This window comes from Myotis brandtii, unplaced genomic scaffold (assembly GCF_000412655.1).
Source record: "Myotis brandtii unplaced genomic scaffold, ASM41265v1 scaffold297, whole genome shotgun sequence".
Lineage (NCBI taxonomy): Eukaryota > Metazoa > Chordata > Mammalia > Chiroptera > Vespertilionidae > Myotis > Myotis brandtii.
Genome location: NW_005361351.1, coordinates 981461 through 1007428, shown reverse-complemented (window position 1 = coordinate 1007428; position 25968 = coordinate 981461). Strand labels below are relative to the sequence as shown.

General features: G+C 42.5%; 1 long non-coding RNA gene across 1 annotated transcript; it reads left to right on the top strand.

Annotated features, from left to right (window-relative positions):
* The first annotated feature begins 2745 nt into the window (after positions 1-2745).
* On the top strand, positions 2746-17452 carry LOC106726640. The gene is made up of 3 exons (XR_001362710.1): positions 2746-2766; positions 14592-14651; positions 17384-17452. It is a non-coding gene; the product is annotated as an uncharacterized LOC106726640 (long non-coding RNA).
* Positions 17453-25968: the final 8516 nt, after the last annotated feature.

Sequence of the window (25968 nt, the reverse complement as noted above, 5' to 3'; positions counted from 1 at the left end):
GCTCCCACAGGGAGAGCTCTGCTCAGCCACAAGCCAGGCTGACGGCTGCCAGTACAGCGATGGTGGTGGGAGCCTCTCTTGCCTCCTCAGCAGCGCTAAGGATGTCCGACTGCAGCTTAGGCCTGCTCCCCACTGGCAAGTGGACATCCCCCGAGGGCTCCCGGACTGCCAGAGGGATGTCTGACTGCCAGCTTAGGCTCAATCCCCCAGGAAGCGGGCCTAAGCCAGCAGGTGGTCATCCCCCGAGGGGTTCCAGACTGTGAGAGGGCACGGGCCGGGCTGAGGGACCCTCCCCCCCCCGAGTGCACAAATTTTTGTGCACCGGGCCTCTAGTGGAATATAAAATTGGAGAATGGACTGGTAATCCAGGAAGCCAAACAGTAACTTTAATAACATTTGGCCCCAAATGACCAGGATTTGATCAATCCCTGCCAGCTTCCTTAATTTTTGTCCTTCCTTCTAACTTAGAAACAACCAGATAGAGCAAGCCAAATTACACCCCAATAAATCATATAGGATGCCTGCTCCTGGTTAGCCTGCTAATAGGCTCCAATCAGGGCAGATCTAAAGCTGTCTCTTTTTTCCTACTATAAGGCTTTCCCTCCTCAGCCTGCTTTTGAGTCTGCCAAGTACAAGTGATAGCCTTTACTTTTCTCATTTGGTTCATCTTTATTTCCACAAAGGAGAAAAAAAACTATTTACATCTGAAATGATTAGCAACAACTATAGTTTATAAACTATTTTTATTTCCTGTGCTAGTTTAGTGATTTTTCTCCATGTTTTATAAACATTAAGGTTTATATTTTATAAAGGTGAAGACAGGGTTTTGTCATAAGGATTCTCTTTATTTATTTACATTGCATGGAAAGATGACAAGAAAAATCTGTCACTTAATAAAGAACAAAATCCTAGTCAAATTTTAATCGTAAGACCTTTGTCTCAAATATAGTTATTCAAAACCTTTTATTTGCTTTATTAAATCATAATTTAAAAAAAAGTCAGTACATGAAAGAAATTTAATGTGAACTGCAAATTAAATACATTTAGATTTTATTTATTACTAGAGGCCCGATGCACGAAATTCGTGCACTGGGGGAGGGGCTCCCTCAGCCCGGCCTGCACCGTCTGGCAGTCCTGGACCCCTTGGGGGATGTCCAACTGCTGGCTTATGGCTGTATGGCCTGCTGCTGCTGCACAGCCTGCTGCTTGAGCTTCAGCAGCTGCTGCATGTGCACGGGCTGGGCCACCACAGTCTGTTCTGCAAATATCCTCGAGTAGGTAAGTCGAGCGCAGAGGCAGGCTCACCCTGAGTTCCCTGTACTTCCCTGAGTCACTGAGTTGTTCAGACTGACTTCCTTCTACAGAGAACGGCACCAGGATCGGGCCTAAGCCGGCAGTTGGGCATCCCTCTTGCAGTCCGGGACCCCTCGGGGGATGTAGCAGTTGCCAAGCGGCAGGAAGCCAGGGAGGAGCCCGAATTGGGGCCCGGCACCATGCCACTCACGCTCATCCTGGCCCACTGCACCTGCTGCCGCCACTCAGTAGTGCTGCCACTGCTCAGTAGTGCTTCCGTGGAGTCAGGAGAGGCTCCCACCGTGGCAGCTGCCCTCACTAGCCATGAGCCTAACTTCTGGGTGAGGAGCGCTCCCCCTGTGGGAGCGCACTGACCACCAGGGGGTAGCTCCTGCATTGAGCGTTTGCCCCCTGGTGCTCAGTGTGCATCATATTAACCAGTTGTTCTGCTGTAACGGTTGCTTAGGCTTATATTAAACAGATGTTAAGAATACCCTTTTAGCCCAGGCCATGTGGCTCAGTGGTTGAGCATCAACCCTGGTTGAGTGTCAGCCCACGAACCAGAAGGTCACAGTTCAATTCCCAGTCAGAGCACATGCCTGGGCTCCATTCCCAATAGGGGACGTGCAGGCAGCCCATCCCAATCAATGAGTCTCTTTCATCATTAATGGTTCTCTCTCCCTCTACTTTCCTTTCTCTGAAATAAAATATATATATAACATTTTTTAAAAAGAATACCTTTTTATTGTTTTTAAAATACTAAACATGAATGTTAAGTTTTATCAAATATTTTTCCATCATTTACTGTTTTTATTTAACCTATTAGTGTAATATATAAAGAGATTCCATATAATTGAACCTTGTATATGTTCCTAAAATAAACTGCTTGGTTTGGTAATTATTTTTTTTAAATACTCTTAATCTATTCACTAATGTTATAAAGGTTCTGTCAATTTTTTTTTAATATATATTTTATTGATTTTTTTACAGAGAGGAAGGGAGAGAGATAGAGAGTTAGAAACATCGATGAGAGAGAAACATCGATCAGCTGCCTCCTGCACATCTCCCACTGGGGATGTGCCTGCAACCAAGGTACATGCCCTTGACCGGAATCAAACCTGGGACCCTTGAGTCCGCAGGCCAACGCTCTATCCACTGAGCCAAACCGGTTCCGGCCCTTGATTTTTTTTTATGATTGAATGACTAATTGGCTATATTAAAGTCCGCAGGCCGACGCTCTATCCACTGAGCCAAACGACCTCCGGCCCTTGATTTTTTTTTATGATTGAATGACTAATTGGCTATATTAAACAGTTTTGAAACTGAAAAGAATTAGTTTTTTATATGTCTAGTGCTTTATTTTACTGACATTATTCTCTATTTGTTGTTTTAATTTCTGTTAACAGATATTCCCTTAGGAGAGGTAGCTCCTTCACATTTTTAACACCTGGACCCCACTGGGACTTCACTTTGGTGAGTAGATGCCTAGGTTTTTATTTCAAGACATTAGATAGAATTATTTCCTGGGTTGTCTTTCAGTCTGGTGTACAGCTCAGTTGTCTGTATTTCTTTCAACATCTTTAGTATCCTAATTTATCCTGCTAACAAACTAAAAGACATTTTTATTTCAACTAAATATAAAACATGTTTTGGAAAGAAACATTCATCTTTAACTCTATGTAAACCTTTCTCTTATTCCCACCAGTGTTAAAGTTAAAAGAATGTTATGAAACATTAATTTATTTTTGTTACATACTCTAGCAGCTTTTTTCTTGGTTGAAAAATATAAAAATGTAGGATATGAGGAATGAATTGCTTTCTGTTATTAATCATTTTAGTATAGAGGGACTTCTTCATTATCTTTAGAATGAGATTTATAGAGACATCTAACTGCGCAAAGTGACACCTGAAAATTAATTATTTTTGTAATTAAAAACACATTACTTCTTAGTACTCACCTAAACAAAGTATGTACAAATAGAGCATGATTTTTATGCTGTTCTTATTTATTTGAAATAGCAAAAGTGACTCTATTTCTAGCATGCTAAACTTTACTTGTGTGCCCGTAATTATGTGCTGATGGATACATCAGTACATATTTAATTTGTATTCTATTCTTTTGTCTTTAATTTATATTTCTGTTGGGGACTCCTGTTCAAGACTTCTGTACTCTTATACTAATTATATACATTAATTGGCGAGATAAGCATTCACAGAAAGTATCTTTTGATTTTAATGCAATTCTGTATTTCCTTTGCAACTTTTTTCATCTTGATCCTTTTCCCTTACTATCTGATGAGCCTACACTTAAACAAAAAGTTTAGAAGTGTTTCTAAACTTGATTTGCAAACCTATCAGCAAAAATATTTGAGCATCTGTCCCTGGTATGTTTATTTATAACTTTTGTATATACCACCATTATTAATTAACTAGGGACCCAGTGCATGAATTCGTGCACCTTGAAAGGAACTGTGGGCCACGAGGCTGCGGTAGGCACAGGGGCAGATCTCAGCCCAACCTCCATGACCCCGCCCAGCCCCTCCTGCTGCGGTCCCCTGTCCCGTCTGCAGGCAGCCCCACTTTCGCTACCACTGCTCCCACGCGCTGATGGCGCCGGCCCTGGCTTGATGACAGCGCTGACCTTACTCGCGCCCGCTGATGGCATGGAGCAATTGGGGCCAGCGTCAGCAGGTGTGAGTGGGGCTGGCGCTGTCAGTGGATACAAGCAGCGGCTGCTGCCCCTATAGCCCCTCAGGAGCAAGGGGAGGTGGAGAAGTCCTCAGGGGTGATCAAGGCTGGCAGGTGCCACTTGCACCCGCTGATGGCGCCTTGTGATTGGGACTGGCACCGGCAGCAGGTGCATGCGGTAGCTATGGCACAGGCTGAGGGTGTGAGTGCCAGGCAGGACCGTGGCACGGGAGCAAAGAATTTTCAGTAACCAACAGAGGCTCACCCCGATGACAGTGACAGGCGCCCTGCCTTGTTTTGGTTCCCCCACTCACCTCCACCATCCCGCCATGGCCAATGCCCACCATGTTCTGCACACGCCCCCCTGGTGGTCAGCGCACATCATAGTGACCGAATGTTTGGTTGTTCCGCTGTCAGTCTATTTGCATATTAGCCTTTTATTATATAGGATTTTCTCAAAGCACAATACACATTAAGAGTGAAGTTAATGATACTGGACATAAAAATATATTTCAGGTAGCCATGATAATTTCAGTTTGGGACTCACTTCTTGTTGGATCTGATTAGATCGCTATTTTTCTTAACCATATAATGTGAGTACTGATTAACTCATCATCCATATATTAAATATTAGTAAAGCTTATTTTTAAGGATTAAGAAATACATAAAAATAAAAGTTCTAACATTTTCCTCCTGCCCACCCCAGGGAAGATACCTTGCATATCCTCCAGGATGGGTACATCCCACTAGGGAAAACACTTTTGTAGAGGTCTGCCATGACAAAAGAAATATCTTATTGTTTATATATTAAAACTTTTGGAATGTCATTAAGGAATTGTAAGAGGGATATTTATAATTTTTAAATACATAGTTTAAGAAAAGAACAAAAATTGGTGAATTAAAAATGGCAGCAGAGTAGGAGGATGCTGCAAGGACATGCTCCCAGGAACAAGCTGGAATTACAACTGAAACATGGAAAGGCTTTTTGAATAATCAATGGTAAACTCACATGAGAGTACCCTGATACCCAAGGACCAAAGATGGAAACCGCATAGAGACTGATAGGAGGGGCAGAGGCACGAAAGGGCTGGCTGGGCACCCACAGATGGCAGCTGAAGTCCTGGAGAGGTATCTCAGCTGTGGGGGGTGCCACTGAGAATTCTGGAATCTAATCCCAAAGCTGGGCTCCCCAGCAGAGAGCACAAAACTGAGGAAGGTCCCAACATAACATCTAGCTGTGAAAAACAGTGGGGTGCTATCTGTCAAGGAGTGGCAGCTGAAAGTTTGGGCACCCTCTTAAAGAGTCAGCACACAAAAATTCCCTGTGGAGCCACCCACCTTGTGCTCTGGCAGAGGGAGGGGGAAGTGGAATGGAGCTATGAGACCAGAACCCAGGACTCAGGGGATAGAGCTCAGAAGGCAGACACCCCAAGTCTCCTGGTCTGAGTCATTCCCTCACACAGTGGAGGACATCTTTCTCACACAGACCTTTGCCTTGCAGGGGGGATGGAGGGGAGAGATGACACACCTTATTGGAAAACATCTTGCCCTGAGGCCACTTAAGAGATTAAAAGTAACAATTAGCCTCTAGGCAGAAGCAACTGCCTCACCTTGTTGAAAAAAACTCTCCCCCCACCTGAGGACGATTGCCTGGGGGCAATTCAAGTCAAAATCCTATTAGTCTGTAGACAGAGGTGGTCGCTGGAGACTTTGAGTCTTTGCCTGATCCATTTAGTCAGAAACAGCTTTTAACACTGTCCTGCACTAGAGATTGAGAGGTGTGGAGGATCAACATAAAACATAGTCACAAACCCAAACAGACAACCAAAATGAGGAAACAAAGAAACAACCCCCAACTGAAAGTACTAGTGAATTCTCCAGAAGAAGAGATAAATGAGGCAGAGATAAGAAATTTATCTGAAACAGAGTTCAGAGTAATGTTGTTAAAAATGCTCAACAGTATGAAAAAAGATATAGTATCTATGAAAGAACAGTCTGAGATAAAGAATGACATAACACAAATAAAGAACACATTGGAAGGAATACACAGCAGATTAGGGGAAGCTGAGGATTGAATCAGTAAATTAGAAGAATTGAAAATATCATTCAATTAGAGAACCAAAAAGAATAAAACAATTAAAAAACAGAAGGACAGCTTAAGGGAGCTGTGGGACGATGTGAAATGTAACAATGTTAGTAAAATATAGGTTTTTTACTATATTTTAACATATACAAGTGATATACAAAATAGCAGGTGTGCCAGACGAGGCAGAAAGGGAGAAAGGAATAGAGAAGGTGTTTGAAGAAATAATGGTAGAAAACTTCTGTAACCTGGTAAAAGAAAAAGTCACACAAGTTCAGCAGGCACAGAGAACCCCAAACAAGAAGAACCCAAACAGACCCATGCCCAGACACATCATAATTAAAATGCCAAAAAATTAAAGACAGAGAATCGTAAAGGCAACAAGAGAAAAGAAAAATTACCTACAGATGAGTTCCCATAAGGCTGACACCTGATTTCTCATCCAAAACTCTACAGGCCAGAAGGGAATGGCATGAGGTACTCAAAGTAATGGAAAGCAAGGATCTGAGACCAAGATTACTATATTCATCAAAGCTATCATTCAAAATAGACAGTCAAATAAAGAGCTTCCCAGCCAAAAAAAAAAGGCTAAAGAAGTTCATCACCACCAAGCCAGCATTACAAGAAATGCTGAGAGTGGTTCTCAACCTTCCTAATGCCACGACCGTTTAATACAGTTCCTCATGTTGTGGTGACCCCCAACCATAAAATTATTTTCGTTGCTACTTCATAACTGTAATTTTGCCACTGTTATGAATCGTAATGTAAATATCTGATATGCAGGATGTATTTTCATTGTTCGTGACCCACAGGTTGAGAACCGCTGGCTGAGAAGAAAAAACAGAGAAACCTAGCCATACAGAATTAAAATGGCTATAAATAAGTTCCTCTCATTAATAACCCTAAATGTAAATGGATTAAATGCTCCAATCAAAAGGTGTAAGGTAGCTGAATGAATACAAAAACATGACCCAACTATATACTGTCTATAAGAGACCCACCTCAAAACAACACACACACAGGATGAAACTGAAGGGATGGGGGAAAAAATTTCCATGCAAATGGAAAAGAAAAAAAAAGCTGGAGTAGCAATACTCATATCCAACAAAATAGACTTTAAAAGCATCATGCTAAGCAAAATAACTCAGAGAAAGATAAATATCATGATCTCACTCATTTGAGGAATATAATGAACAACTTAAACTGATGAACAAAAATAGAGCTAGACGGGGGAAAATATACTAGAATATAATAGAAGTAACCCTGTTATTTGCAGATTTTTAATATTTCCCACAACTTTTGTGATATCATACTATGTCAGTACAGTTTTGGTAATATTACACTTAAAATTCTTTTATGCTTGAAATATTAATGTTTATTGCATGTAATATTACTATATGTAAGAGCATTTTTTTAATATAGTTTATTGGTTTTTTACATAGAGGAAGGGATAGGGATAGAGAGTCAGAAACATCGATGAGAGAGAAACATCGATTAGCTGCCTCCTGCACACTCCCCACTGGGTATGTGCCCGCAACCTAGGTACATGCCCTTGACCGGAATCGAACCCGGGACCCTTGAGTCTGCAGGCTGATGCTCTATCCACTGAGCCAAACCGGTTAGGGCTGTAAGATCATTTTTTTGAATAATTGGTGTTTATTGCATGCAACATCATATTTAAAATTGTTTTTCTTGAGATATTAATGTTATTGCTGTAACATTATTTAAGATCGTTTTTCTTGAAATATTTAAAAAAAGAACAAAAGTTAAGCATCTACCTCAAAAGGTTAGGAAAAGAACAATGAAGTAACTCAAAGGAAATAGAAGGAAAAGTAATAGTGAGAAAAAATAAAATTTACCCATGAAATTCTTGACAAACCAGTTATAGAACAGAAAACTTCCTTAACCTGAGACTTTTCACAAACAACAAACATGATGGTAATGGTAAAATGTTTAAATATATCTTTCAAATTTAGGAAAAAAGTCTACTATAACTGTGTCTGTTTAGCATTATACTAGTACTCCTAGCCAGCACAGTAAGACAGGAAAACAAGTGATATACAAATTAGAAAAGAAAGGACAGTATGATTTCATTACTTAGAGAAAACATAATTGTCTACATAGAATATCCATAAGAGAATATTAATAGCAGCTATTAGAACTAATAAGAGTTCAAGCAAGGTTACTGACTATAAACATTATCAAAAGATATCAGGCCCTAGCCGGTTTTGTTCAGTGGATAGAGCATCAGCCTGTGGACTGAAGGTTCCCAGGTTCGATTCTGGTTATGGGCGGATGGCTGGGTTGTGGGCTTGATCCCCAGTTGGGGGCGTGCAGGAGGCAGCCAATCAATGATTCTCTCTCATCATTGATGTTTCTATCTCTCCCTCTCCCTTTCTCTCTGAAATAAAAATATATTTTAAAAAAAGGTATCAGTATCTTCCAAGAAGACATACAAATGGCTAACAGATATATGAAAAGATGTTCAACTTCCCTAGCTCTTAGGGAAATCAAAACTACAATGAGATACCACCTCAAACCTGTTAGAATGGCTATTATCAACAAAATCTTATCCCATATAATAAAAAACTAATTTGCAAATTATCTCCTCGGGAGTTCAACCACTTGCTATAATGTGTGTTGACCACCAGGGGTTGGCATGGAATGAAGGAAGGCCCTGGACGGCAGCTGGGGGAAGGAAGGCCCCAATTGGCTTTGATCGCCGACCAGGCCTAGGGACCCTACCCGTGCACGAATTTTGTGCACCGGGCCTCTAGTAGGTAATAAGTATTGTGGAGAAGTAGTGAAAAGGGAACCCTCATTCACTGTTGCTAGGACTGTAGACTAGTACAGCCACTCTGGAAAAAAGTCTGGCAATTCCTCAAAAAATTAAGAATAGACTTACCATAGAACCCAGCAATCCCTCTCCTGGGTATGTACCTGAAAAACTTGAAAATATGTATCCACCAAGATATATACACCCCTATGTTCATTGCACCATTATTCACATTGGCTAATACATGGAGACAACCAAAGTGTCCTTCGATAGAGGATTGGATAAAGAAGATGTGGTAAATATATATAACTAGAGGCCCAATGCATGAAATTCGTGCACGGGGTTTGGCCCTCACAGCTCTGGCTGCCTCGGCCAGCCCTCACAGCCCCTCTCAGCCTCGGCCCGCCCTCACTCCCACTAGCAGCCTCGGCCAGTCCTTGCAGCCCCTCGCAGCCTTGCCCAGCCATCACACCCCCGGCTTCGTCCGGAAGTTTGTCTGAAAGGATGTCTGGAAGGTCGTTCAGCTCTTCAGTCTTATTAGCATATTAGCTTTTTATATAGGATGGAATACTACTCAGCCATCATATAAGATAGAATACTGCTATTTGCAACACATGAATGGATCTTGAAGATATTATGCTAAGTGAAATAAGTCAGCCAGAAAAAGCTAAGAACCACATGACTTCACCCATATGTGGGATATAAAACTGAAACTCGTGGAGACAGACAGGAGTGTGATGGTTACCAGAGAGAAGGAGGTGGTGGGATGGATCGTGGAGTTGGAGTTGACCTAATAAATGGTGACAGAAGAGGGTTTGATTTTGGGTGGTGTGCACACAGTGCAATATACAGATCTTGTATCATAGAAATGTACACTTGAAGCATATATGATCCTATTAACCAATGTCATCCCAATAAACTTAATTTTTAAAAAAATCAATAGAATCCTAATATATAAAGAGCCAGGGTCCGTCATGACTGAAACATCAGGATGGACAACCGAGCACCAGGTTAGGGTCCCGGTTGGTGTGGCCCATGGCAGGAGTCGGTCCTGGGTCCCAGCTGCCCACAATGGGAGTCAATCCTGGGTCCCGGCCACCCATGGCACGGTGGCGGGATGGAGCTGTGGGAACGGAGCCATGCTGCCATTGGACTGGCCTCTGGGTCCCTATCCCTGCCCGCAGGCTCCGGGGAAGCAGAGCCATGCTGCCATCGGACTGGCCTCTTAGTCCTTACGCCCAGCCCGTAGGCTCTGGGCAACCAGAGCCATGCTGTGATGGGACTGGACCCTACCCAAAGGGTCCCGGATTGTGAGAGCTTGCAGGCTGGGCTGAGAGACCCACCCGAGTGCACGAATTTTCATGCACCGGGCCTCTAGTGTATATATACTAGCAATAAACAGTTAAATGTAACTTTAAAGATGCATCTTACCTAATAATAGACAAACATGTAAATTGACCGTGCCTTCGCTACGCTAACCAGCCAATCAGGAGAGTATGCAAATTAACCCAACAAAGATGGCGGTTAATTTGCATATGTAGGCTCCAAGCGGCGGAGCTAAGCCTTACGGCCCCGGGGCTGGAGCAGTGAAGCCTGATGGCTCCAGGGCCGGCTCCAGCTGGAGCCCGGCCAGAGCGAAGGCCTGGGTCCCAGGTGCCAGAGGCAAACTGGTGCCAGCAGCCAAGGGAAGGGAAGGCCTATTGCACGAATCTCTTCGTGCTACAGGCCTCTAGTTTATTATAATAAAACAATTTTAAAATCTAGGAATAAATCTATGAAAAGATCTTCAAGACTTTTTTGTTTAAGATCTGTAAGACTTTATGGGAAATACTAGAGGCCCGGTGCACAAAATTCATGCATTAGTAGGGTCCCTAGACCTGGCTGGTGATCTGGCCAATCAGGGCCTTCTGGCTGCTGGCCAGGGCCTTTTTTCCCTGGCTGCCGGCCGGGGCCTTCCTTCGTTCTGCACCGCCCCGTGGTGGTCATCGCACATCATAGCAAGCGATTGAACTCTCGGTCGAACTCCCAAAGGGACACTTTGCATATTAGCCTTTTATATATATATAGATTGGAAAGCATTAGTAAAGAACATAGGACACTTAGTTACATGGTGATATATCACATTCAGACAAGGAAATACTCAATAGCATAAAAATGTCAATTCTTGCCCTAACCGGTTTGGCTCAGTGGATAGAGCATCAGCCTGCGGTCTGAAGGGTCCCAGGTTCGATTCCGGTCAAGGGCATGTACCTTGGTTGTGGGCACATCCCCAGTAGGGGGTGTGCAGGAGGCAGCTGATTGATGTTTCTCTCTCATTGATCTTTCTAACTCTCTATCCCTCTCCCTTCCTCTCTGTAAAAAATCAATAAAATATATATTTTTAAAAATGTCAATTCTTCTCCAAATTAATAAATTCAGAGTGTAGTTCTGATAGAAATCCCATTAGAGTATAATAGATGTCATTCTCAGTTCACATGGAAAAATAGAAAACCCAGAACATTGAATGTAGTGTACAAGTTGAGGAGCATATGAATTACTGTATTAGTTATTAAGCATTACTACCAAGGTACTATAATTACACAGCATAATATGGGTGCAGGTATGGATAAATAAACCGATGGAACAAAACAGAGAACCCAGAAACTGACCTATGTATATTTGAGAACTTACTATATCGTAAGCATTATGTAGAAATGGTGCTATCAATAAATAGTATCAGGAGTGGACTGACATGTTAGTTATTACCTTGTACCACATACAAAAGTAAAATTCTAGATGGATTGAATATATAAATATGAAAACATTATTTTACCTTTAAAATAATGAAAAGAAAATATAGTAGGATGTTTTAAAATCTGTTAAATTTCTTTATATATAGATACTAGGGGCCCGGTGCACGAAATTCATGCATTGGGGCGTCCCTCAGCCCAGCCTGCCCCCTCTCACAGTCCGGGAGCCCTCAGGGGATGTCCTACTGAGCGGGCCTAAACCGCAGTCTGGCATCCCTCTGCGGGCTGATCAGGGGAAGGCGCCACCCCCATCACCCCGCTGCTGCTGCACTGCCAGCTGCCAAGGTGTTTTCATCAACACAGACTCCAGTCCCTTCACCACAAAAAAATGACAACTTTTTCTAGGCATTTTCAAGATGTCTCTTTCATAGGATATGACATTTCTTTTTTTTTTATCCTCACCTGACAGTATTTTTCCATTGATTTTTAGAGAGTGTGGAAGAGAGAGGGAAAGACAGAGAGAAACATCAATGTGAGAGGGACACTTCGATTGGTTGCCTCCTGCATGAGCCCTGACCTGGGCCCTGGCCAGGGAAGAGCCTGCAATCTAGGTACATGTCCTTGATCAGAATCGAAACCAGACCCTGCGGTCCACAGGCCGAGGCTCTATCCACTGAGCCAAACTGGCTAGGGCAGGATATGACATTTCTCAGCCCCTCCAACAGCGAACCTTCGTTTTTTCCTCCAGGAGTGAGGTAGAAAAACTCTAAATCACCTTCTTGGATTCTTATTACCAAAGTTATCAAGAACACTGCAAGTGGTGTACCAGGAACTTAGCCAATGAGCTGTAAGAAAAGGTGTTTCCTCTGCAGCTCACGCACAGAGGCAGGCCTGCTGGGGCACTGTCTCCTGGCGGCGGTGGCCTGGGCACGCCCCCCTGCCTCTTGGTTCCTGCTCCCAGGGCTGCTGGGGCCAGCAGGCAGTGGCGGCAGCCTGGGCAGGCCCCCCTTCCTCTCCACTCCCGCTTCCGGGCCTGCTGGGGCGCTGTCTTTTGGCGGTGGCGTCTTGGGCACACCCCCCTGTCTCTCTGCTCCCACTCTTCTCACAGCGCAAGCAGTCACCTCCCACCCATCTACACGCACAACCTCCTCCTGATCCTGTCATGACTGGATATATACATATATACATATATATATATGTGTATATATATGTGTATATATATTTAACTCTTCTCACAGCGCAAGCAGTCACCTCCCACCCATCTACACGCACAACCTCCTCCTGATCCTGTCATGACTGGATATATACATATATACATATATATATATGTGTATATATATGTGTATATATATGTATATATATAGATATATAGACATATTCATATACATTACATCCCTGCGTACATGTACAATCCTATATAATAAAAGCCGAATATGCTAAGTATCTGGTCGTCCAGTTGTCCGGTCAACCAATCAAAGTGTAATATGCTAATGATATGCTAAGGCCGCTCAACCACTTGCTATGATGTGCACTGACCACCAGGGGGCAGACACTCCAATCAGTATGTTTGTTTGCTGCTAGGGTCCAGCCGATTCGGACTGAGTGAGACGGGGTGGACACGCCCTGAAGCCCTCCCACGGTCCCTCCCCGGCTGGCCAACCTCCCATGTCCCTGGCCCCAATCATACACCGGTGGGGTCCCTCACCCTGGCCTGCACCCTCGCAATCCGGACTGAAGGCTTCCCCCACTTGAAGGCTTCTTCCACTCCCACCCCCCAAGTGCATGAATTTCATGCACTGGGCCTCTAGTTTCATATAAGTACATAAGTATGGTTATGTACTAATATGTGCTTTTTTCCCCCTCAGTACAATCCTTTTGCAATAGTTTGTGCCCCCATTTTCCTCTCTGTATTCATCTTTCTATCCCCCAACTTCCACTCTAACCCATGTCAACAACACCGTTATGTATCCCTCAATATTTTTTTCATATACTTATTTACAAATAACAGCCTCACAAATAAGATACACATATGCGGGATTTTTGCTTAGTTTGCTTTTCTAGTTAGGATCATATTTTTGTACTTTCCTGCATCTTCTGGATATGACCTTAGGATTAATTAAGATTTCTTAAATTCTGTCACCTCATTTTGCAGTTTTTCTAATTTTGATTTATATTGTTCTTTCATGTCTTCTTCTGTCATTTTCTTCATGTCTTTTAGCTAAATTTGAAGTAGTACATTATAGTTTTTCTCTGCTTCTTTGAACATATTCTTCTAAGGTTCCTTCATTCCCTGTGAGATTGTTACTCTGTCCCTTATTCTCTTTCTTCTTAGAGATATTTTGTATAGGATTTGACTTGGAGAATTTTCTGTTCATTTTAATGTGAATAGCTTCCCTGAACTTTTAACAAAGAGGCTTGGTTCAGATAGTTTTTCTAACTTCATGGAGCTCCCTCTTGTTTTCATGATGGTTTGCTTCTGAGACTTTCAGGCTCCACATATTTTCCCCACTTCTGTCTGGACTTTTTCTTTTTCCCTATTTCCCTTTTTCCCTGTCTTGCTCAATTGTGATTCTACTCACACCAGTTTCTCCTCAAAGTGGGTGATTACGTGGGGCCATGAAAAAAGCCTATTTTTTTCTAGTGAAGACTTCCTTTCTCCCATAGAATAAATGTGTTCATTTTTTTAAAGAAACTTAATTGCCTTTATGTATAAAATATACTTACTTTTTCACTAACTAGTACAAACAGCCCTTGACTTACACAAGAGCACTGTTCTCAAAAATTTTACATAAGTTTTTTAATAGAGTGGAATCACTTCACAAGAGATCATTTAATCCGGGAGTACTATTTAAACAGTATATATGGTAGAGATAATTTATGAACATTCCTCATAAAAATATTCTTCTGAATACTGCCAAAGGCTTCAGTTTTTAAAGTAACTTTTCTAGTTGTATGGAGTCTTTGTTTAATGGGATAACATGCATTCCTTTTATATAAGAATGAGATTTTCTTTGTCTTACAGAAAAGAAAACGAAGAGCAAAAGATGATGATGTCGTAAGCCTTAGCAGCCTTGATCTGAAGGTAAGCCTTACTGCTCTGTCAAAAAAAAGCATTTAACAGTATGCAGGTAGCATTTATTTCTATGCTATAATAACAATAAATGCTTTTTTTGCATTTTTTAAGTATTAAATTAAATGATATTGGCTCTTATAGATACTAGTAGCCTCTTTTTTGTGTTCTACTTTATTAAGAATGAGAAGACCTCCCTCAGAACAATGTTAGGTTATAACTGGTGGTAACAAATTCAAATGTCTAAGGAGACTAGCCTATAATATATGCAGAGAAAGGAAGTAGGATAGGGACTGTTGAAAGGAGAGTGCCATACCCTTCCTGAAAGAGGAAGCTGCTACTGTGCTCTAGCCCATTGCTGCATGTACAACTATCAAATTTGGATTTTATGTGAAATCTTCTGAATTTTAAAAATTGGATCAAATTTTTTCTAAAAAAAAACATATAAGCCAAATAACTCATCTACAAATCAGATGCTATCCATGAGTTCTCAGTGTATGACCTATGAAAAACTAAAGCTCAGTGCATACTTGAAAATAATTATGTCCTTTGGTGTAAAATTGTAGTTAAGTCCAAAAGCTTGGTATCTTTAGAATTATTTATTACATTTTTATCATTTGGCAAATTTTATCAAGCTATCTTGGTTTTAAGGAACCTTTTTTTATTTTATTTTTTTGTTAATCCTCCCCTGTGGGTATTTTTTCCATTAATTTTTAGAGAGAAGTGGAAGGGATGGGGGGAGAGAGAGAGGAACATTGATTTGAGAGAGACACATCTATTGGCAGCCTCCTTCATGCACCCTGACCAGGGCCGGGCATCCAGCCTACAACTGAGGTAGGTGCCTTTGACCAGAATCCAACCCGCAACTTTTCAGTCCATGGGCCAATGCTCTAACCACTGAACGAACCAGCCAGGGCTAAGGAACCTTTTTTAAAGATCATTATGAAAAAGGTATACATTTTTAGTGAGATTTTAAAAAATAGTTTGACATTGTGTTCAATGATAGCAGTTGCTTTTTAAAGACAAAGTATTTTCTAAAACTTAAATTTGTATAGGTCTGCCCATTAACATTTCAGCAAATCTAGCAAGTTGGTGTGAGTGCATGTGTGCATGCGTGCGTGTGTTTGTGCACGTGCACACACACATACACATAATGTTATAGAATTGTGTGTTTTTGCAAAACAGCTTCAATTACATTTTTAAATCTTGTACTCAAAGAAAGAAGTATGAAATGGCAATCCTGGGTATTTTTAGGTATGCCCTAGACGTATCATTTCATCTGTATTATCAGATTCAGTGCCCATACTTTCCTTGATTGTCTTTTTTTTTTTTTTTTTTTTTTTTTCAGTTGATCAGCATGGTTAGGTTCTCTTCTCTTTCCTCCTTGATTGTCTTATACAATTTTTTGTTTTGTTTTGTTTCATTTTGTCTGTTTGAATTTCAATTCATGTAAGGCCCATACATTGTGATTGATTATATCTCTTAAGTATCTTTTAAACTGTAGGTTTCCTCTCTAACTCTTTGTTTTCTTGTCATTTTGTTGTTGTTGAAGGAACCATGTTCTTTTCCTGTAGAACTTTCCATAGCCTGAATATTCATGATTGCATCCCCCTGGTATCATTTCCTATGTTCCTCTATTTCTTGTACTTATGATAAATTGGTAGTTAGATGTAGAAGTTGTTTGTTTTGGGCTGTGTACTTCCTTCAGAGGGTATATCATGTCTCTTTGTGATGTTTTCAAAATTAATTATTATTGCTTAGATCAGTTTATTTATTGGAGGTTGCAATATTATAATATTGTGCCTTTATCAGTCCTCAGTTTATTATCTGGAATATTTCTGTAAAGAGAAAATTCCCTTTATCAACCATTTGGTCACTTCAAGGTACTGATCTATATTAATAATACAGGCATATGCAAATTGTCCAGGATGCCATCACAGTAACAGTAACAACCAGCAGGCTGCCTGGGGCGAGAAGGCCGGCAGGAGGGTTAGTGAGGGATGACCAAACGACTAAACAGCAGGCTGCATGGGGCAACCAGGCCAGTGGGGAGGTCAGTTGGAGGCAACCAGGCCAGCAGGGGGGCAGTTGGGGGCGACCAGACCAGCAGAGGGGGGCAGTAAGGGGCGACCAGGCTGGCAGAAAGGGGGCAGTTGGGGGCAACTTGGCCAGCAAAGGGGGCAGTAAGGGGTGACCAGGCTAGTGGGGGGAGGAAGTTAGGGGCAACCAGGCTGGCAGAGGGGGGCAGTTGGCGACCAGGCTGGCAGGGGGGGCAGTTAGGGGCAATCAATTTGGCAGGCAGAGGCAGTTAGGTGTGATCAGGCTGGCAGGCGGGGCAGTTAGGGGCGATCAGGCAGGCAGGCAGGTGAGCAGTTAGGAGCCAGCAGTCCTGGATTGTGAGAGGGATGTTCGACTGCCGGGGATCGGGCCTAAACCGACAGTGCGACATCCCCTGAGGGGTCCCAGATTGGAGGGTGCAGGCTGGGCTGAGGGGAGCCCACCCCCGTGCACAAATTTCATGCACTGGGCCTCTAGTTTATAATAAAGGCAGGACAAGTGCTTGATTCCTTTCCCTTACCACGTTTCAAAAATAATGAGTTTTAGTCATTCATATTCTTTAAAAGTAACTGATTTTTTCTTTATAATATTATATGAAATCATGGATGTGAACATATTTGTTGTATTTTGACCCATTTTTATTATTACTCTCAGTATTCTCAAATTATCCCTTCTTTGGTCACTAGAGGCTACCTCATGATGGCTCCTGTGTCCTTCTCCCTCCACCGCCTCCCCCAGCTTTATTAAGATATTAGAGGCCCGGTGCACGAAGATTCGTGCAAGAATGGGCCTTCCTTCCCCTGGATGCTGGCACCGCCTTTGCTCCGGCCAGAGCCACCTTTCTGCCTTTGTTCAGGCCCAGAGCCACTTTTCCGCCTTCCCACGCTGCCCAGAGACCCGGATCCGCCTTTCTGCCTTCGTTCCGGCCTAGAGCCGCCTTTCCGCCTTCCCACACTGCCCAGAGGCCGGGAGCGGCCGGGACAGTGCGGAATGCCTGCGTCGTCACCATGGCGATGACACAAGTGTCCTGCCCCACCCCCTGGCCGCTTGGCGCCTGCCTATGCAAGTTAACCCGCCATCTTTGTTCGGTTGATTTGCATACTCACTCCTGATTGGCTGGTGGGTGTTGCAAAGGTATGGTCAATTTGCATCTTTCTCTTTTATTAGTGTAGATTCTTGACATGTAACATGGTGTAAATTTAAGGTGTATAATGTGTTGAGTTCCCATATCCTTTTGACATATCTAGAGGCTTAATAACCTCCTTTTCTTCCTGATTGACAAGTTATTCCAGGTTCTAGGACAGCAGTCTGTATTACTACAAATTAATACAAATGATATGATTACTGAAAACATTTTATGTTTTATTTTTCAGGGTTTTTTTGGTGCCTTTTTTTTTTATTCCACACCTGTAGTTGATCATTTTTAAAAGTTCTAATTTCCTTGGGAAATGGTAGAGGTTAAAATCTGGGCATTATGAACTACTTGCTACTGGATTGATCGTTGATTCTAGGCCTTTTTAATGACAGAGCTAGGAAATATATATAATCTTTCAGATAAAATTATGAGTTTATGTTGATATTTTAAATTCAAGGCTAAAGATTTTTGCTTAATCTCATCAATTTTATTGATCTCTTTTAAATGCACTGAAAATCTTGGTTTTGGGAATACTGACATAATTACTTATTTGATTTACCCATGGTTCTAGGACAACAGTGTACATTACTAAAAATTACTATAAATGATACAGTTACTGAAAACCTTTTATGTTTTATTTTTCAGGGGTTGTTTTTGTTTATTTGTTTTGACACACAGACTATATATAGTAAGGATGTGAAAATCCCTGTTTTTAAATTACTGAACTAGTTCTTTTCTATGTGTATAATGGCAGTAACTCACTGCCATTATGAGTGACAGCACACAAAATTTTGTGTTGGCCCTTTAAGACGGTGTCTGCATTTCCAGCTGTCTCCCAGGTAGACAGTAACCCTGCTGCTTTTCACAGCCAGATGTTATGTGGGCACTGTTCTCAGTTCTGGTGCTCTGGGCAGGGGAGCCCAGATTGGAATTTAGATCCCAGAGTTCTCTGTGCAAGCCCAGCCAATCTTTTCATGCCTTCAGCACTTCCTACCAGTCTCTATGTGGTCTCCACTTTTCGTCCTTGGTTATCAGGGTTCTTTCCAGCTAGTCTTCAGTTGGTTTTTCAGGGTGGTTTTTCTGTATTTTAGTTGTATTTTCAGTTTGGTCCTGGGAGAGTGTCAGTGTAGCTTCCACTTACTCCGCTGCCATTTTGGCATTTCTAAAGTATTTACTTCTTGCTTTGACAAAAATATGAAAATATAGCACACTGACTGACTCCTCTTTAGGAAAAAAAGTGTTATATGTACAGCTATGGAGAGTTACAGTCCTCCTTTACATACAAAGGAAAATATTTATTAAACAAGTGCTTCATTGATCAAAAAAGGGCTAAGAGCTACAAGCATTTATTCCCAGTGTACATCAGACCCAAGAAACCCAGATCATAACCTCTTGGCACCTGTCACTAAGAAATGCACAGTCTTTATTTAGACTGACTTCTTCCTATCTGCATGGGAAAACCACACAAAGTGCAGAGGACTACACATTGGGAATTCGGACACGTGTTCAGATGCTCTTGGCTTTGCCTAGACTGGTTGCTCCATAGAAAGCTTCTGGGCCACATCTTCACCACACCCAGGCACAGATAGGAGCCATCTTCCTGAGACAGAACTTGTCTTTGACCGGAGAACTGCTTCCAGAAAGGGTTAGAAGAGTTCCCTGGTTTCATCCCCACCACTCACCACAATCTATTTAGCAGTTGTTTTTTTTTTTAATGAATCTTTTTTTAAATTATATTTTTATTGATTTCAGAGAGGAGAGAGAGAAGAAACATCAATGATGAGAGAGACTCATTGATCAGCTGCCTCCTGCATGCCCCACACTGGGGATCGAGCCCACGGCCCAGGCATGTGCCCTTGACTGGAATCAAACCTGGGACCCTTCAGTCCGCAGGCCGACGCTCTATCCACTGAGCCAAACCAGCTAGGGCTTGTCTTGTTTTTTTTGTTGTTTTTTTTTAATTAAATCTTTATTGTTCAGTTTATTACATTTGTTCCTCTTTTTTCCCCCCATAACTCCCCTCCTCTCAGTTCCCGCCCCACCCTCCGCCCTCACTCCCCACCCACTGTCCTCATCCATAGGTGCACGATTTTTGTCCAGTCTCTTCCCGCATCTCCCACTCCCCTTTCCCCCCCAAGAATAGTCAGTCCATTCCCTTTCTATGTCCCTGATTCATTATAATCACCAGTTCATTCTGTACATCAGATTATTTATTCACTTGATTCTTAGATTCACTTGTTGATAGATGCATGTTTGTTGTTCACAATTTGTATCTTTACCTTTTTCTTCTTCCTCCTCTTAAAGGATACCTTTCAGCATTTCGTATAATACTGGTTTAGTGGTGATGAACTCCTTTAGCTTTTCCTTATCTGTGAAGCTCTTTATCTGACCTTCAATTCTGAATGATAGCTTTGCTGGATAAAGTAATCTTGGTTGTAGGTTCTTGCTATTCATCACTTTGAATATTTCTTGCCACTCCCTTCTGGCCTGCAAAGTTTCTGTTGAGAAATCAGCTGACAGTCGTATGGGTATTCCCTTGTAGGTAATTGAGTCTCTTTCTCTTGCTGCTTTTAAGATTCTCTCTTTGTCTTTTGCTCTTGGCATTTTAATTATGATGTGTCTTGGTGTGGTCCTCTTTGGATTCCTTTTGTTTGGGGTTCTCTGCGCTTCTTGGACCTGTAAGTCCATTTCTTTCACCAGGTGGGGGAAGTTTTCTGCCATTATTTCTTCAAATAGGTTTTCAATATCTTGCTGTCTCTCATCTTCTGGCACCCCAATTATTCTGATGTTTGTACGCTTGAAGCTGTCCCAGAGGCTCCTTACACTATCTTCGTATTTTCGGATTCTTTTTTCATTTTGCTTTTCCGGTTGGGTGTTTTTTGCTTCTTCGCATTTCAAATCTTTGACTTGATTCTTGCGCTCCTCTGGTCTGCTATTGGGTGTAATATTCTTTATTTCCGACCGTGTATGCTTAATTTCTAGTTGTTTCTTTATCATAGCATCGAGGGTCTCATTAGTTTTCGTGAGGCTCTCCAAAAGTTTATTGCAAGCCCTCAAAATTGCGTTTTTTAGCTCTATATCCTCCATTTCTGTCATGTTTTTTTGTCTCCGCATTTTTTATGCTTTCTTGGTGCACCCCCTAGTGGTCTTTGTGCGCAGTCTTGTTCTAGTTGAGCCTTGATTGTTGTAGTTAATACTAGAGGGATTTGACCACCAGGCCGACTGGCTGTGTGAATCAGCTGTGTCTGCCGCGGAAAACTTCTGTCCTCTGGGGAGGTGCTAATCTAGCCTTTGCCTGAGGCGATCTGGCAAATGGCTCTGCGCAGGGCTTGGGCGGGGCGGGATCAACAGGGCAGGGCGGGCGGAGGGAGCGGTTATGGCCCCTCTCAGTCCCGTTCCCAGAGGCTCTGCTTCTCAGAACCCCAGGAACCGCTGCAAACCTCGGAGGGAAAGCTGCCTTCCAACTGATGCCAGACACTCCCGCTTCTCCCGTTTGAGTCCCCAGCGATTCGCCCGTATCTGGAGCTCAGAGTCTGAGACTCCCCCCTGACTCCACATGCACTCCGCACCTTAGTATTTCACTTCAGCACTGCGCCTCCTCTGAGTCTCGTATGGTTTCCTCTTTCCTCCTAGTTGTAGAACTTCCACTCAGCCAGCCTTCCTGTGGTTCTGGATGATGTCCGTTCCGTCTTTTAGTTGTATTTTTGAAGTGGTTGTTTGAGGCAGCAAGCTCCGGCGTTAACCTATGCCGCCATCTTGGTTCTCGGGCTTGTCTTTATTTAGCAGCTTTTAACAGAGCCAAGCATGGCCCTACACCTGAGAGGGAAGGCAGGCACAAAACCTGGATGCCAACCAAGATAACAAAGCACAAACCTAAACTATCCACCCCTCCCCCAGACCCACCTCCACCACAGATATTCTTGATTTAAGGCTGTTTTGGGACCACATCAAAGCTTACTGAGGGAAAGTGCCCTTGAATTGCCTACAGCTATGTCACTTCTCTGAGGACTGCAGAGTCACCAGGTGGGCCCTCACTGCTGCCCAGCAGCACAGGAGCAGGGCAGGAGGACTGCTGCCCCAAAGGAAGAAGAAGGAAGGCTGATTATATGGGACATGTCCCCTTTCCAGAATCTTGCACTCTAAGAGGCTGATTCTATCTCTTAAGGGAAAGGTCCATGATTTGTTTGTTTGTTTTGGGAATGGGGAATTTTTGGAACCCTGAGTCTGGATTTCCCTGTGCTAGCCAAGGACAAGAGATTATCTGGGGGACCAGGCCCCAGAAGGGGCTTTCAGGTGCCGTGGCTCAGAGCAGGCTTTGGCCTTGGCCACAGCAATAGGACTCTGACCAGTCTGCACTTTCATGCCTGAAGGTGGGAGGCCTGGGAAGCACTACACAGCCTGATGGAGAGGCAAACCCATGACAGTGAAGGGAGCCTTAGACAATCTGGAGCAAATTATAAATAGGATCCCCTGGGAGAGAACATGCTGGCCACCCATCCCCAGCTTCTCCCTCTCACTTGCCTCAGAAGAACATACCTTCCTTCCCAAAGTAGAGGCCCTTTTACTATAATCCATTTACTGTGCCCCTCCCTCCTTCCATATGTCAATTCCATTTGTCTGTGAGGTGGAACTTGCCCAGTCCCTTGCAGGAGGGAGAGAGCACCTGGGGTATGGCTCTCAGGGAAGATGCTTCCAGCCTCCTCAGCAGCAAAGGTTTTTCCAACCAGCTCTGATGTGGCAGTGGCATGAGGAATGATCACCAATGGCTCTTTTCCATACATTATCTCAGGCCTCCACTCCAGCCTCCTGCCATCCTGAGAAACCACGCCAACCCTCAGCAACACCTAACAACAGGCAGCTAGCTCTATAGTTACAGGGGGTCTGACAATCTCTGGTATTCCATTTAAAACCATTTTTTTCCTTTTTTTTTTTTAAGACAACCAGGGGATTTTTTTTTTTCTTTCTTATTCCATTTAAAACCATTTTTTTCCTTTTTTTTTTTTTTTAAGACAACCAGGGGATTTTTTTCTTTCTTTCCGGGGAGGCAGAGAGAAGATGGAAAAGGGAGGGGGGAAAAAAACAGGGAAGAAAACTCAAATCTACAACCGGTGGTATGTCCCATATTTCTGTCACTCTGCACAGGTGGTTCCAAGCCCCCATTCCAAAGTGCACTGGCCTCTTCGTCTCTTATGGCTGCTTTTAGCAACCCTACAATGGCAGTCCCTGACCAGGTAGCTTAGTTGGTTAGAGCATTCTCCCAATACACCAGTGTTGCCCCAAACAGAGCACATGTAAGAATCAACCAATGAATACATAAATAAATGCATAAATAAATGATTTTTAAAAACAAAAACATTATAGTGTCAAAAGTTGAATAGTTGTGACAGACTAAATGACCTGCAAAGACTAAAATATTTACTTAGAAAAAGTTTGCTGACCGTTCTTTCAGAATTGAGTGAATTCAGAGGAAATGTTCATGGGTACCATATTCCCTGAGTGATTTGAATGTGCATATCAGTTTGTTTGCAATCTTTATACTTTAAAGTTAATTTGAATGGAGATGAGATCCATGCCTCACATTTTCTTTCCTTGAATTTATTAAATATTTTACTCCATTGTTTTCTGGCATAAAGAGCCAGTCTTGAAAAGTTGGCTTGTTTTGTCTTCCCTCCCTGCTCTTTATACTTAGTTTGGATTTTTTTTTTTAACTCATCTTCCTTTTTATCTCATTTTTCTCTTAATGTGTTAGTCATTGTTTTTTTTCCTTATCCTAAAATAATTTTTTTAATTTTTAATTCTTAGTTATATCACCTTTCTCTGTTCACCTAATTTCTGAGTTTTATGTTCTTTCATAGCTTCTATAATTTTCTTTATGCTATAGAATAGCTTCATGCTACTTCACAGAATAATGATTCTTTTCTGTTGCTCACTTTTTAAGGCCTGTATTTCCTATAATTTTAGGCCAAGATAGCCTGTTTTCAGCTTCATAACTCTAGAGCTCTCTCTTCTATTGTTTTCACCAAATGATTTTTAAAAATTCATTCCCCCAGCCTGGCTGGTGTGGCTCAGTTGGAGCATCATCCCATGCACCGAAAGATGGAAGGTTTGATTCCAGATCAGGGATAAAATAAATAAGCCCTGGCCTGTGGCTCAGCAGATAGAGTATTGGTCTACTCACAGAAAGGTCTCAGGTTCTATTATCGGTCAAGGGCATGTATTGGGTTGCAGGTTTGATCTCCAGTCCCAGTTGGGGCTCATGCAGGAGGCAACCAATTGATGTGTCTCTCTCTCTCCCCGCCACCCCTTCCTTTCCTTCTACTCTCTCTAAAAAGCAATGAAAAGAATATCCTTGGGTGAGGATTAAAATAAATAAGTAAATAAACAAACAAATATTCATCCTTGTGCTTTCTGAGATCTTTCCTTTCTGCTCCCTTCTCTTTTATCTGGACTTTTTCTTGTCTTTGCTGTTATTGCCCTCTTCTGCTCAATTTGGATCCTAATCCTAGCAGTTTTTCTCATAGCAGTGTTAGTTTTGAGAATTTAAATGGCCCAGATTGCTTCAACACCTATAAACTCCTTATATAGCAGTGTTCTTGCCCTCAGCCTAAGAATTTGATCCTTAGTGTCCTTTCCATGTTAGACCACTGTTCTCAGACTAGCATGCCATTGTTTGGGTTCCCCTGTTGTCTGGGCCATTAGAGAAGGCTATTTGCCTTACTTTTGCTTCTTTGTGCACAAAGACTGATACCATGTGGGTGTCATAGCTGAATATCACTAAAAAAGGTTTTGGAGGAAACATTGTCTCTTCATTTTGTTGTAGATTAGGTTTTCTGTTTTGTTACGCTAGTTGCTCTATCTGCTTTTTTTTTTTCTTTAAAGAGTGAAGACCTGTCAAAGATCCTATGTAATAAAAGGCTAATGTGCAAATCAACTGAATGGTGGAATGACTGGTTGCTGTGATATGCACTGACCACCAGGGGGCAGACGCTCAACGCAGGAGCTGCCCCCTGATGGTCAGTGCACTTCCACAAAGGGAGTGCCGCTCAGCCAGAAGCCAGCCCGGCTCACGGTGAGCGTAGCCTGGGCTGAGGGACCACTCCACACACACACACACACACACACACACAAGGGCACAAATTTTGTGCACCGGGCTTCTAGTTTAATATATTAATGAGTGAACTGACAGAATAGTAAAGCTGGTTAAAGGACTGTAGGAAACAGTGTTTACTTGGGCTGCTAGCACACCAGGCTCTACTGTTCAAACAGCAAGTGTTTCCTGCCTTGGAAAGCATAGCCTAGCTTCAGAACCTTAGGGACTTCATTGCAATCCTCTTCCTGGCCTTGCTGGAGACAGCACACAGCATCCTTGTCTACCATAGATACCTCAACATTAATCAGAATGCTGGGTCACATGGCATGAGCAGCAGAGCACCTTGCACCACAGCCTGCACCTGCTACAGAGACTTCTCTTGCTCTGGATCCCACTCAAAACTGTCAGTGTTTCAGTTTATCCTATTAATGGGTCAGAGCAGAATTTCCATTTGGAAATGCAGTATATGCTTCCTCCAACAGATAGAGTTCTACCAAGTACCATGCCCCTTTCTTAATACTAGAGCATGCGAAATGCAGTAACTTTTCCTTTACCTTAGAGGGGAGATTCAGGCCTGGTGTGCTAGTAGCCCTACATTTTCCTGGCATGCATTTGACTTCCTATCGTGTCCAGAATATTTGCCATTTCCTGTTCACCAAGTTCTGTTAGTATGATGTCATCAGTATATTAGACTAACATTATGCTCTGTGGATATCAAAGTCCATGTGGACACTCTGGGACAGAGAACAGAAAGTTAATAGCCTCAGGACATGAAATACAGATTGCTGTCCTTCCCATGTAAAAGCTAACTACTTTTGGTCCTCCTTACTAATAGGAATTGAAAAGGACACAGGGGCCAGATCCTAGCTGTATACCAAATGCTGGAGGATGTATTGATCTGTTCCAGTAAAGGTTCTACATCTTGCACAATAGCAGAAACTAAAGTTTAAGTTAGGAGAAACCAAGATGGCGGCATAGGTAAACACAGGAGTGTGCTGCCTCAAACAACCACTTCAAAAATACAACTAAAAGACAAAACGGACATC